This window comes from Solanum pennellii, chromosome 11 (genome assembly GCF_001406875.1).
Source record: "Solanum pennellii chromosome 11, SPENNV200".
Classification (NCBI taxonomy): Eukaryota; Viridiplantae; Streptophyta; class Magnoliopsida; order Solanales; family Solanaceae; genus Solanum; species Solanum pennellii.
In genome coordinates, this window is record NC_028647.1 from 30,215,393 (window position 1) to 30,227,354 (window position 11,962).

Below are 11,962 nucleotides of genomic sequence, written 5' to 3' on the forward strand. Positions count from 1 at the left end.
CCCCCCCGTGAAGGTTCAGGAATTGTCTATGACACTTGGAGAACATTCCTCCTTGGCCAAGGGAACATCACTAGGACTCCCAGTGACTGTGGTCTTGACCAGCATCGTGGTCATGCCTGTGAAGGGTGACACAGTATCTCCAAGTTTTGGGGCAGTCTTGTCCCCTGGCCTTGGCGTGCCCATTTTTTTCTTGGAAGCCCCACCCTCCTCCTTGTGTCACATCCTGGGAGCACCCCCTAGACGTAACCGGCGGTGTCTTCCTCATAGAGTACTAAGACTCATCTTAGCATTAATTGTTACATTTATATGTTAAAAATGAGGAAAATTTAAATTTTTTCTTCTATATCTATCATGAAGTTTACATAGACCTCTTGCATACACATAATATATTCATATCGAGTATACATAGATCCTTCATATAAGAAGATTACATATTCTTCTACTTTTATGGCACATATATGTATGAGATACATAACATAGTCTTAAAAGAGATTTCTCATATAATTATCTAAACGGAGTCAATCATATGGGCACAAGCCCTTACACAAATGTAGAAATGTCACTTAGGGCTTACAACAATATCTTGAAACAACACGAATGAAAAATTGTATTTAGACTATAACAAAGAAACCGTAATTAGAGTAATAACAAGGTATCACCCTCAGACTTGAGGACATATCCGATTGGAGAATGATCCCAAGCCTTCCTTGCAATTGGTCACGAACCCTTCAATAATCGAAACCTAAAATGTTTGGGACGAAGGAAGAAATGGGGTTAGCACATAACTTGTTCTAAGTATGGGCACATATGCACACAAAACATATAAATTATTCTACAAGGGGACATTTGATAAAATCATGCCAAGATACTATGAAAAGCCTTATGCATATTCAAGAACCAACACAAGTCAATTAGCACATACTCCTTAAGTCAATAGCATGTACATCACAAGGACAACAATACCAAGTCTTGTCAAGTCAACATGTATATCAACATAATTGAACACATAATCAAGGGAACTCTATCATCAAGCTATCATATCAACAAGCATGTATAAGAATTCATAACATTATAACCAAAGCAAGACCGTTACTTATGAACCCTCATTAAGTTTACTAGTGCAATGGCTAAGTAAGGCCTCATAACCTCACTAAAACAAGTAAACCCAACAAGAACCACAACCAATGCCCAACTTCAAAAACCATGTCATTAAAAGTGAACATCGTCATACTTTAGCAATAGAAACCAAACACATGTTCATAAGTGAAACCAACATCACATAATACCATTAACATGTAACATCATCATATACATTTCATTACATTTATAAGCATATACATACATAAGAACATCATTCTAAGACATCCCTCAAGGTTAACCACTGCAATATAGAGGTATAGTCTCATACCCCTACCTAGACTAAGCTAAACCCCTTAGGTCATGCAAGTTAGAGTTCACTTAATTACTTCATTTTACCTTTGGGGAACATCTTTCCTTAACCGACATAGACCAAATGAGCTAATGTGGAATTCGGTGTCATAGAACCCTACACTGAAAGAAGGAGGACTACTTGCCAAGGTAGTACCAAAACATGAAAATAGCATCTATGTGGATCCACTAGCTTGTATTCCTATGGGGAAAACATAGTTCAAGAGTTAGGAGATGTACTTGGGACCCTTTTTATGCTTCATGCATTATATTCTCCAATATCATGATTAAATTAGGAACCTATCTTCCCTATGTGGGAAGGGACACTCCTCATTTGTATTTCACTCGATGAAAAGCTAGAGTCCCTTTTGAAATGTCTTTCATTAATAATCATAACTTAGTTTAGGTCATAGGGTCTACCCCTTATCTAGTCATCATCATAGCTCAATAGGAATTGCATGAGTATTGTTCTTCCATTACAATTCACACATGTGATGTTAGCACATTTACATAATCACATTATAACAAGACACATAGGCAAATTCATCACCACCCTTATGTCATTAAGTCTTAGCCAACAACTCACAAAGTCATAATTCAAGATATTCCAATTAAACATCATACCAACCCTAATCAATCTCATCATAAGGTATACATTAATATATCTTCATTACTAAACACAAGCAATCATAATTGAAGTAAAGGGTTGAGATCACAAGACTTACCAAATTTCCTTCACAAGACATCATCCAAGGTATTACCATCAACCATCCAATTCAACCCAACAATGGATATAATATCATCACACAATAGTAATTAACACAGTAACTAATTCAACTGCATCATGACTATTGCAATTAACTTCAATTCATAGCCAAGGGTTAAGGGGTAAAGGATTCATCATGAATTCTTCACGAAATAGATCCAATAAAAACAATACATTACCCTAGGCAGTTCATGAATGAATTAGAATAGATAAAACAAGTCTAATAATAAATACATTCCTCAATTCCCATCAATTTAGAAGCAAGATCCATGATTTGGGGAATTTGGGGAAGGGACATGATCCACATAAAATTCCATCAATAAATATCAATTACTCAACAATCTATACTTTATTAGTCATAGGCAATCATAATTAATCATAATCCATCATCAATATCAAGTTTAGAAGAAAACCCATTAGAATTGAAAAACCCTTGGAATTTTGTGATTTAGAAATCAACTCTGAAAGGACCTCTTTGGGAAAGGAATATCAAGAGTGAAGAACTCATACCTTAATGAATATTAATCCACGAAATTAAAGTGGAATTCTAGAGAAATTGTTCTTCTTCAAGCTTTCTTGCTTCTTCAATGGAGGTTTTTGGGATATAGAAAGTAGAGAGAGATGAGAGATTTTGGATTTTGTTTTGTGAATTTTATTTAGGTGAGTGAAAATGACTTAAAACTGACCCTTAGTCTATATTTAGTCCCCCCCCCTAAATTACCCAAAAGACCCCTCACTTAAATGGATCTTTTTGTGAAGTCAAAATGCTTAAAATATGATTTAAATAAATATGAAAAGTGCTTGTGCGTTGCGGGGCTAATTTCATATTTTATTTTTAAAATCCGGATTGAGGCGGTGGACCTCGTGGAGTGCACGCATCGCGATGAAACTTTTTCCATCCCACTTGTCAGTTGCGCGTCACGCAGTGACCTCCAAATTCAGGCTTCCGCAAGCTGCTTTGGCAGCTTGCTGGGTCCACCTCAGGACCCTTCGGGCAGTCCTCTAGGAGTAATTACTGGACGTTTGGACCCTTTTTACTACATTCTACTTACTTATAGTCTTTTTACTAGTTTCAGACTTCATATGACCCTCCCAATCCATCACCAAACATAGGGACGTCAACTCGTTCAATTTAGCTAGTTTCTGGATGTCATGGACGTTTCTTGACGTCTTGACTCTAAAACTTCCTAAATATTTTATTAACATTATTTTAGGCTTATAAAGAGTTTTTTAAGGTTTAGTTCGTCTTGTGAGGCTCTAGCTTATGTCATGGACTTTTGGAGTGTTATATATTGTCTCCTTAAATACATAGTTATTACTACATATATATAGATAGATTTTCTTTACAAGGTTTGGTTCTTAAACATCACCTGAAAACCCCACTACTAGTCCTAGCACCACACTAGATTAAGTTATTTGTCTTCTGGACGTCATGGTCGTTCTTTAACCTTTTGGTACAAACATTTTCAAACTAATTTAGTTACATTAGATTATTACTAAAAACACCATTTTAACCCTTTTAAGTTATTAAACATCATGTAGGGTTATATCTCAAGTCATTAAATTCTCGGGTGTTACAATGCACATCTTTTGCTAGTTATATCTTCTCTTCTTGAAGATTGGCGGTACTACCCATAGACAACCTGCTTCAGGAATCAACAACAACATAAGCTTACCTAGGTTTTGAACAATACTAATGTCATAATACATGAGAAATTCTAACGATCTCCTTTGTAAAGGATCCCTCTGAGTGAACACATATTGAGGGCTCTTGTGGTCAGTGAATACTTCAACATGAATACCATACAATATAGTGATGTCATATCTTCAAGGCGAATACTACCGCAACCAACTCTAATTCATAGGTTGGATAATTCTTCTCATGAACTTTTAACTTTCCAGAGGCATAAGCTATAACTTTGCCTTTCTACATTAACACACAACCCAAACAAACTCTAGATGCATCACAAAACACCACAAAACCAAGAGCACCTTCTGGTAAAGTCAAAATATGGGTAGTAGTCAACCTCTTCTTCAATTCCTAAAATATTTTATCACAAACTTCAGACCATGGAAACATCATTGTTTTCTGAGTCAACTTCATCAAAGGAGTTGATATATACGAGAACCCCTCTACAAACCTTCTATAATAGCCATCTAAACCAAAGAAACTCCTAATATCAGTTGCAGATGTGGGTCTAGTCCTATTTTGCACTCCCTCAATTTTCTGACTAACAACTTTAATTCCCTCTCCAGACACTACATGGCCTAAAAATGCAAGAGACTCAAGTAAAAAATCACATTTAGAGAACTTGGCATAGAACTCTCTATCTTTAAAGGTCTGGAGGACTATTCTTAAAAGACTCACATGATCTTATTAATTTATTGAATAGATTAGTATGCCATCAATTAATACAATAACACACATAGTTAAATAAGGTTAGAATACTCTATTTGTAAGTTCCTTGAATGTTGTTGGTGTATTAGTTAAACCGAACAACATGACCAAGAACTCATAATGACTACAAAGGGTCTTGAATGTTGTCTTTGGAATATCACATTACCTAGCTTTTAACTAATGGTAGCCTGATCTGAGGTCAATTTTTTGAGAAATTGGAAGCACCCTAAAGCTGATCAAAAAGATCATAAATTCTCGGAAGGGAATGCTCATTCTTGATTGTAACCTTATTCAACGTAGTCTACACAATTCCTAATGAAACCATCTTTCTTTCTCACACACAAGACTAGATCGCCCCATGGTAAGACACTTCGTTGAATGAAACCATTATCTAATAGATCCTTTAACTTCTCTTTAAGCTCATTCAATTCTTCTAGTGTCATTCTGTATGAAGGAATAGATATAGGAAGAGTATCTTGAAGAACATCTATACCAAATTTTATCTCTCTCTCACGAGGGACTAGGGGAAGATCATTTGGAAATATTTTTGGGAACTCTTTTACTAATGGAACTGATTGAATAGGAGGTATCTCAACATAAGAGTCATTAACTTGAACCAAGTGATAACACACCCCTTAGAAACTAACTTCCTTGCCTTGAGGTATGAAATGAGACAACCCTTAGGCATTTTTGAACTACTTATCCACTCTAAGACTGGCTCATTTTATAACTTAAAATTGGCTACTTGAGTTATACATTCAACTGAGTCATAACAGGCATGAGGTTAGTCCATACGAAGAATGACATCAAAATTACCTTGTCTAACTCAATTAAAAAAGCCATGGTACAGATGTGATTGACGGAAATGGAGCAATCACGATTGACTCTCTTTGCTATAATGGAATCACCAATAGGTGTAGAAACGTTGAATGGTTCACTAAGTTTCTAAGGAATTATATCAAAATTCATACAACTTATGGAGTCATAAAAGATAAACTCGCTCCTGGATCTAAGCAAGGCATAAATAGTAAAGTCAAAGATTCGAATCCTACCAGTGACAACATCTGGTGAATTCTCTTGCTATTGGCTACTGTTGATAGCATACAAGCGGTTTGTTCCTCCACAAGTACAAGAATTGGCCCCTATAGGTGCAACCCTGTCTGGTTGATCAACTTATAAAGACTGGGCTCTACTGCCCCAATTACCATTTCCCTACTTGTTTTTTGGACAATCTCGCATGAAACTCCCAGTCTGATCACACTTGAAACAACCATTGAAGCCCTCACAACAAATACCTTAGTGGTTCCCACCACACTTGGCTCAGGCAGGAGGCTTACTACCTCTTTTCGCCATACTACCCTCAGAATAGGACAGTTTCGCTCTGGAATTCACCCCATACTACTCACCCATGTTCTTAGGTGTAGGTGCACTAGCAGATGATGGAGAAGGTCCCTTCTTTTTATGTTGGAACGATGACCGGTTGACATTATTTCTCTACTCCCCGGACTCATTCCCTGTCTTAGCCCTCTGGTTCTTGAACTCCTATCTATCTCTCAATTTTTCTTGCTCTACCTGCTCATATATTCCATCAACATTGAAATGTCCATGTCCCCAATTAGCATTTCTTTTCAGCCCTCGTTGCTTGATAGACGGCCCAAACCAGCAACAAACAAGTTGATTCTACTCCTCATGTCCTTAACTATCTCCGGACCATAATGGGATAGTTGGGTCAACTTCAACCCATATTCATGAACACTTAGAGAATCCTCCTTAAGTGTTAGGAGCTCACGTACCTTGGCCTCTTTCAGTTTTAAGGGAAAGAAATTCCCCAATAAAACTACCTCAAAACAAGCCCAACTCGCAAGCGGTGCATCCTTAGCTCTACCCTCCTTCCATTGGTCAGACCAAGTCCTAGCAACACTCTTCAATTTATATGCAGCTAGCTCAACTTGTTAAGTGTCAGCAACATTCATAACCTTGAATACCTTATTCAGTTCCTTGGTGAAGTTCTCTACATCCTCATTAGTGCTCGAACCAATGAAACTTGGGGGATTAAGCCTCAAGAACTCACGAACCCTCGAAGTGTGAGCCCCTTCTTGTCGAGCTTCTGTTTGCTGACTAACCTAATTAGTCACAGCCTGACTCAGCATCCTAAGTGCCTCGCTAAACTCAACCTTAGTAACTTCTCCTTCCGGTTGCACTTCAGGGTCATTGGGCAACCTCTTGTTCCTCAACATTCCCCCTAGTTTGATGACCTTTGACTGCTCTTCATGGAGGCATGTACATCTGAAACAAGAGCAAGCACCATTAGAGAAAAAAAAAGATATAAAACTCTAACGCACAAAAGGAATATGAAAGAAGTGAATTCCTAAATGTTGCAGCCTCCTAGTTATAAATATGACGCACTTCACACCGATAACTAGGACAATACAGACACAACTTCATGGACTCCCTAGGACTCTGGAATTGTGTGCTCTGATACTAAGTTTGTCACAGCCCAAGCCTACACCCTAGGTGTGGTGGAACTCGAAGACTATTGTTGGCCTCAAGCAAACCCTTGGCCTATCTTACTTAACTCAACGGAAGACATTAAGCATATTATTACAGATCAATATCACTTAACTTTATTGAATACTAAAATAACTGAGAATACTTAAAGGTTAAACAACCAACATGGCCAAAAGTGGCAACCCAAGTCTTAACAATAAGAAATGATAATAAAAGACTCAAATGACTAACATTTAAGTGTCTAACAAGCCTCTAAAACAACTGAGATGGATGTTGGGACAACCCCACAACATACTAATGAACTAAACCTGAAAGCAAATAAAAAAGTGTTGGATCAAGCTGGATCAACAAAGCAGTGTTGGATGTTGATCCTTGTTAGTTGCGTCTACATAACAATACAATGCAAGACAACTGGAATTGGTATATCGAATGTACGAGTATCCAAGTTGGAATGCTAAAACAACATAGGCTTGAAAGGCAAATATGAAGAACTTACCCGGCTCAACTTAACTCAACAATATTGGCATCATTTCAAAATAAAGCAATTTAAAAACAAGTGTGATATAAAGAAAAGTTGTTCAAAACATGATATCAATTCTATGTATATATAATAATACAACATAGCTTTTAAATGTACGTAAAAATACAAATAGTTTTGTATAAAAATATAATAACTTATTCGGAAGTTTCTGTACAACAACCATCACATAAGAGCTATTGTGATAATATAGCGATCTTCCTCACGCTGCGAGCACATTCTATACCCACCAAAGGAATAGTTACTGAACTACTAAGTGGAATCACTAGTGTATGCGGAAACGATTCATCTAAAAAGTATGATCATTTTCTACCCATGATGGTGTCACACCCCAAAATAGGAGAGGCATGAGAGGCACCTTGTGCCTCACTTAACCGATTAAACCACTGAGATATAAAGAAAATGATGCAACAAGGTCCGACAAGGCTCTTAGAATAACATATGGAAACAAGATAACTAGACCGATTAGGTCACAACAACATCAAGAACATAGTGAAAGGACTAACAAGGTGACAAGGTTGTAGTCAGAATCATGTATATAAAAAGTTGACAAAGCTACAACGAAAAGTTGAAAATACCTAATAGAATATATCCACAACTATCTATGAAAACTACAACTCAACTGCCCGGAAAAAAGTCCCCAAAAATACCAACAATCATTTACAACCTCGAGTATGAAAAATCTAACGACAATAACCAGGAGCCCCATGAAGAATGGATCTTACCATCCCTAACCTGAGACAACACACCTATAGTGAAGGCTGATCGGCACCTCTTTCTTAACCTGCATCATGAAATTAAGCATCCCCATTCAATGGGACATCAGTACGAATGAAATGTACATGTATGTAAGGTGGAAAGTAGAATCACAAATAAATGATGTTAAAGGGTAGTAAAAATAACACCTGAAACTGAAACTTTGTTAGCCTCCATGGAGAATGTTTAACCTCATAAAACTCAAATATGCATGGTATGATCGTGTACTCATATGTAGTGTATACATACATATAAATGCAAATGCATGACATACCCAACCAAATGCCAGCAATGGTGGTGCCTTCCCATAGCGAGCCGGCATCATACTTGCCAACTTGTGACCATTTGTGTATCATTCATATAAATATAGGCAATGGGCCCCATACCACCCGATTATAGCTCGGCAGTTGAATGCATAGCATGCCATAACTGAACTTTCAATGCACATAGTAGGTCATAAAAGAACTGAGCCAATCTTGGCTCACAAATACTCATATTATCGTAATTGTTCATTTACAACCTATAAATGTGTCATGAAACCCCATATGTTGTTAGAACAATCTTGAACACTTGATTCGACTTTAGAAAGGGATTTAAATTGGAATATGTTTACAAGGTGATGAAACTTTACTTAGCTTCCATATGAGAATTTAGGCCTATAAATCCTAATAGACTTGAAACTCTTAACTCAAGTTCAACTTAGAAAACTAGGCATTTAGGAATTCAAAAGAAGATGGCAAACTCGACTTAATTTATGAACGATTCCAATTTCGTAGTAGTATGGTCCTTTTTTTCAAACAAGAATTGGTGACGAGTATATAGACAAAGAATAGAGTAAAAGATTTAGAGTTGCCATGGTTCATTTAAAATTTCCGTAAAAGCTTCTATCAAGGAAGAATTCGTTAATAACTCCCTTAAAAAAACATACTAATTCTCAAACATTTCAGCCTTACCATACGTGAACATATAAGTAATAGACATGAGGAATATGAAACTCGATGGAAATTAACCTTAACCATCAAAAAAACTTCACAATATTAATTATAAGTTAACGAAAATATGATAAAGCTAAAGAATACAATCAGCTAAAATCCCAATGCCCTTCCAAAGGGACTCCATAACAACAAAATAGTAGAAATGACTCATTCGACAATCTGTAATTTTTCAGGATTCATGCAATATGTAAAAGAAGAATTTTGTCTTTAACATACTTGAATAAGGGATCGAATCTTGTTGTCACTAATCGATTTTCTTTAGAGGATCACATAAAGGGTCGAAGTAGTTTTCCTAGCATATCCTTTTCGATGCACAAGTGTGAATGTATCTTGGTTAGGAAAATTTTATAGATGTTGTTGTACATATTCCATAAGGTGAAAATGAGAATAAGTAGTATTTCCAAAGGAATTTACGTTTATACATATAAATATGTGAAAGGCGATGATTATTGTATGTAAAAGAACTCCTTCAGTTATATTAATAAAGTATTTGATCTCAAACTTTTGAAATGCCTAATATGGAATGCATATTGTAGCACTACTACTCCACTTCCACGTGGAAGTAGAGGTGGAACCTTTCAACAATTCTTATAGCATTATACATGTATTTGGGATATTGCATAGGTTCGTGATAATATATATATATATATATATATATATATATATATATAACAAAAAAAGACTAACGCTGCATTACTTAATTGTACAACCTATTGCATGCCTAGTTATACTTAAGTAAAAGAACAAACACGCATATTTTCATTGTATACAAGCATGTCATATTGTAGTGCATGCCTAGATATACTTAAGTAAAAGAACAAACACGGCATATTTTCATTGTATACAAGCATGTCATATTGTACTGTAGAGGTTTTCTCATTTCTGGCCCAATTTAATTGACTCTTCAACACATGGAAGCAACTGCATATACTCTAAAGGTCTCATTTGAAGGCACCCTTTGTCTCCAGCAACTTAGCCCAAACTGGTGAGTTTTTTCTATGTTCTTTCCGGCATATCTGTTTCTTCTCTTTTCTCGTGTTCATTCTCCTTCTTTCTCATTGTATTTATGTTTTTTCATTTTCTTATTTTTGGTAAATTCTTTATCCATTCCTTCTTTCTCAGTTTCACTGATTTGTTGGTAATGGAAATTTGGTGAATGGGTAATGAAATTGGGTCAATCAATAACAAAAATTGTGTACATGCATGTCAATATTATATTTGCCCTTTAATGTACTGAGGGTGTTTGATAGTATTTCTAATACAATAATTTTTTTCTTCTTTAGTTTTGCATTTTTAGATATGTATTAATTTCTATTTTATATATATTTTAAAAGTCATTTTTAGTAGTCTTACCGCTAAAATTGTAGTTAAAATTGAAGACCAATAACATAGAGTAGGAGAAGTGCACGAGAGAGAATAAGTTTGTGGGACAGATTCTAGAATCTAGCAATAAAAATAATAAAGAAGTCAATGTGTATACGTGCTAATAGAATTCAGAATATTTCAAAGTGAATGTATATATGCCATTATCAAGAGCTTAGACATTAGCAAAAAGATTTGATGCATGTTTTAAAATATATGCAACACTTCATTTTTTATTTTACTGTGTAAGAAAGTAAAAATAACGATCAGGAGTATGACAATTAGAGTATTTATTAAACTTGAAAGGTATAGATTACATTAACAAGAGCTTAGACATCAACAATTCTTTAATCAAAAACTGTGAGGTGACCTCTATTTTGCAAACTATCCCTAAAATTCATCACACACATATATATAGGAAAATTTCTTGAGGCACCCAATATTTTTAGTATTTTTCAAGTTGTAAGTTCTGAAAAGAAAAAGGAAATTTTGATGTACGAAGTCCTATTCTCACGCAATTTCTCTCTTCTATCGATCATTTCATCGTTATTAAGTTCACTAACTATTGTTCCTGAACCAGTAAGGTTCAGTTGCAATAAGACTTTGTTCAGCAGCAACTTTCAAAGGCTCCAAATACTGGCTTTGTTAGGGTAAACATTTTTATCTTACTTTTTTTTTAAGTCTGTTAAAAAATAATGTCTATTTTTAATTCACAACTCTTAAATTCTTCTACGTGTGACATGTTCAAATCCACAAAGTTCATATGACTTTTGGTGTATTACACACTTATTTAGTATAAGACCGTAACATTTGAAAGTCGTCTTTATTTTCTTGAACTCCATCTCCAGACAAGACAAACTATGATACAAGACAACCTATGATACATAAAATAAAGGAGGGATTAATGATTTTTTCCTTTGTTTCACATCGAAAGTTTCTTTCTGTTCTTACTGAATTTGCTTTGTACTTGATTATGTTTTGCTTCTTTGTATTTAAATTTGATCTTTACATAATAGTGTTGGATATGTGTCTTTTAACTTCACTTCAAGTAGCAGAAATCGTACTAAAAATCAAGCCAGTCCAAATATGACATTGAGAGACTTCTATTAAGTGATTAGTTGTTTCTTATGTTCATATTATCGTGTTGTTTGCTACAGATGCATTTCTGCTACTAGTATATATATATATATATATATATATATATATATATA

General features: G+C 35.4%; 1 long non-coding RNA gene across 1 annotated transcript in view; it reads right to left on the reverse strand.

The window, feature by feature from the left end:
- Positions 1-477: 477 nt before the first annotated feature.
- The window catches only part of LOC114074859, a 21,023-nt gene continuing 9,538 nt past the window's right edge, over positions 478-11,962 (reverse strand). The window contains exons 2-4 of the long non-coding RNA XR_003575159.1: positions 8,364-8,422; positions 5,645-6,878; positions 478-742 (exon numbers count right to left, since the gene is read on the reverse strand). This is a non-coding gene — a long non-coding RNA (uncharacterized LOC114074859). The remainder of the gene's footprint in view (positions 743-5,644; positions 6,879-8,363; positions 8,423-11,962) is intronic.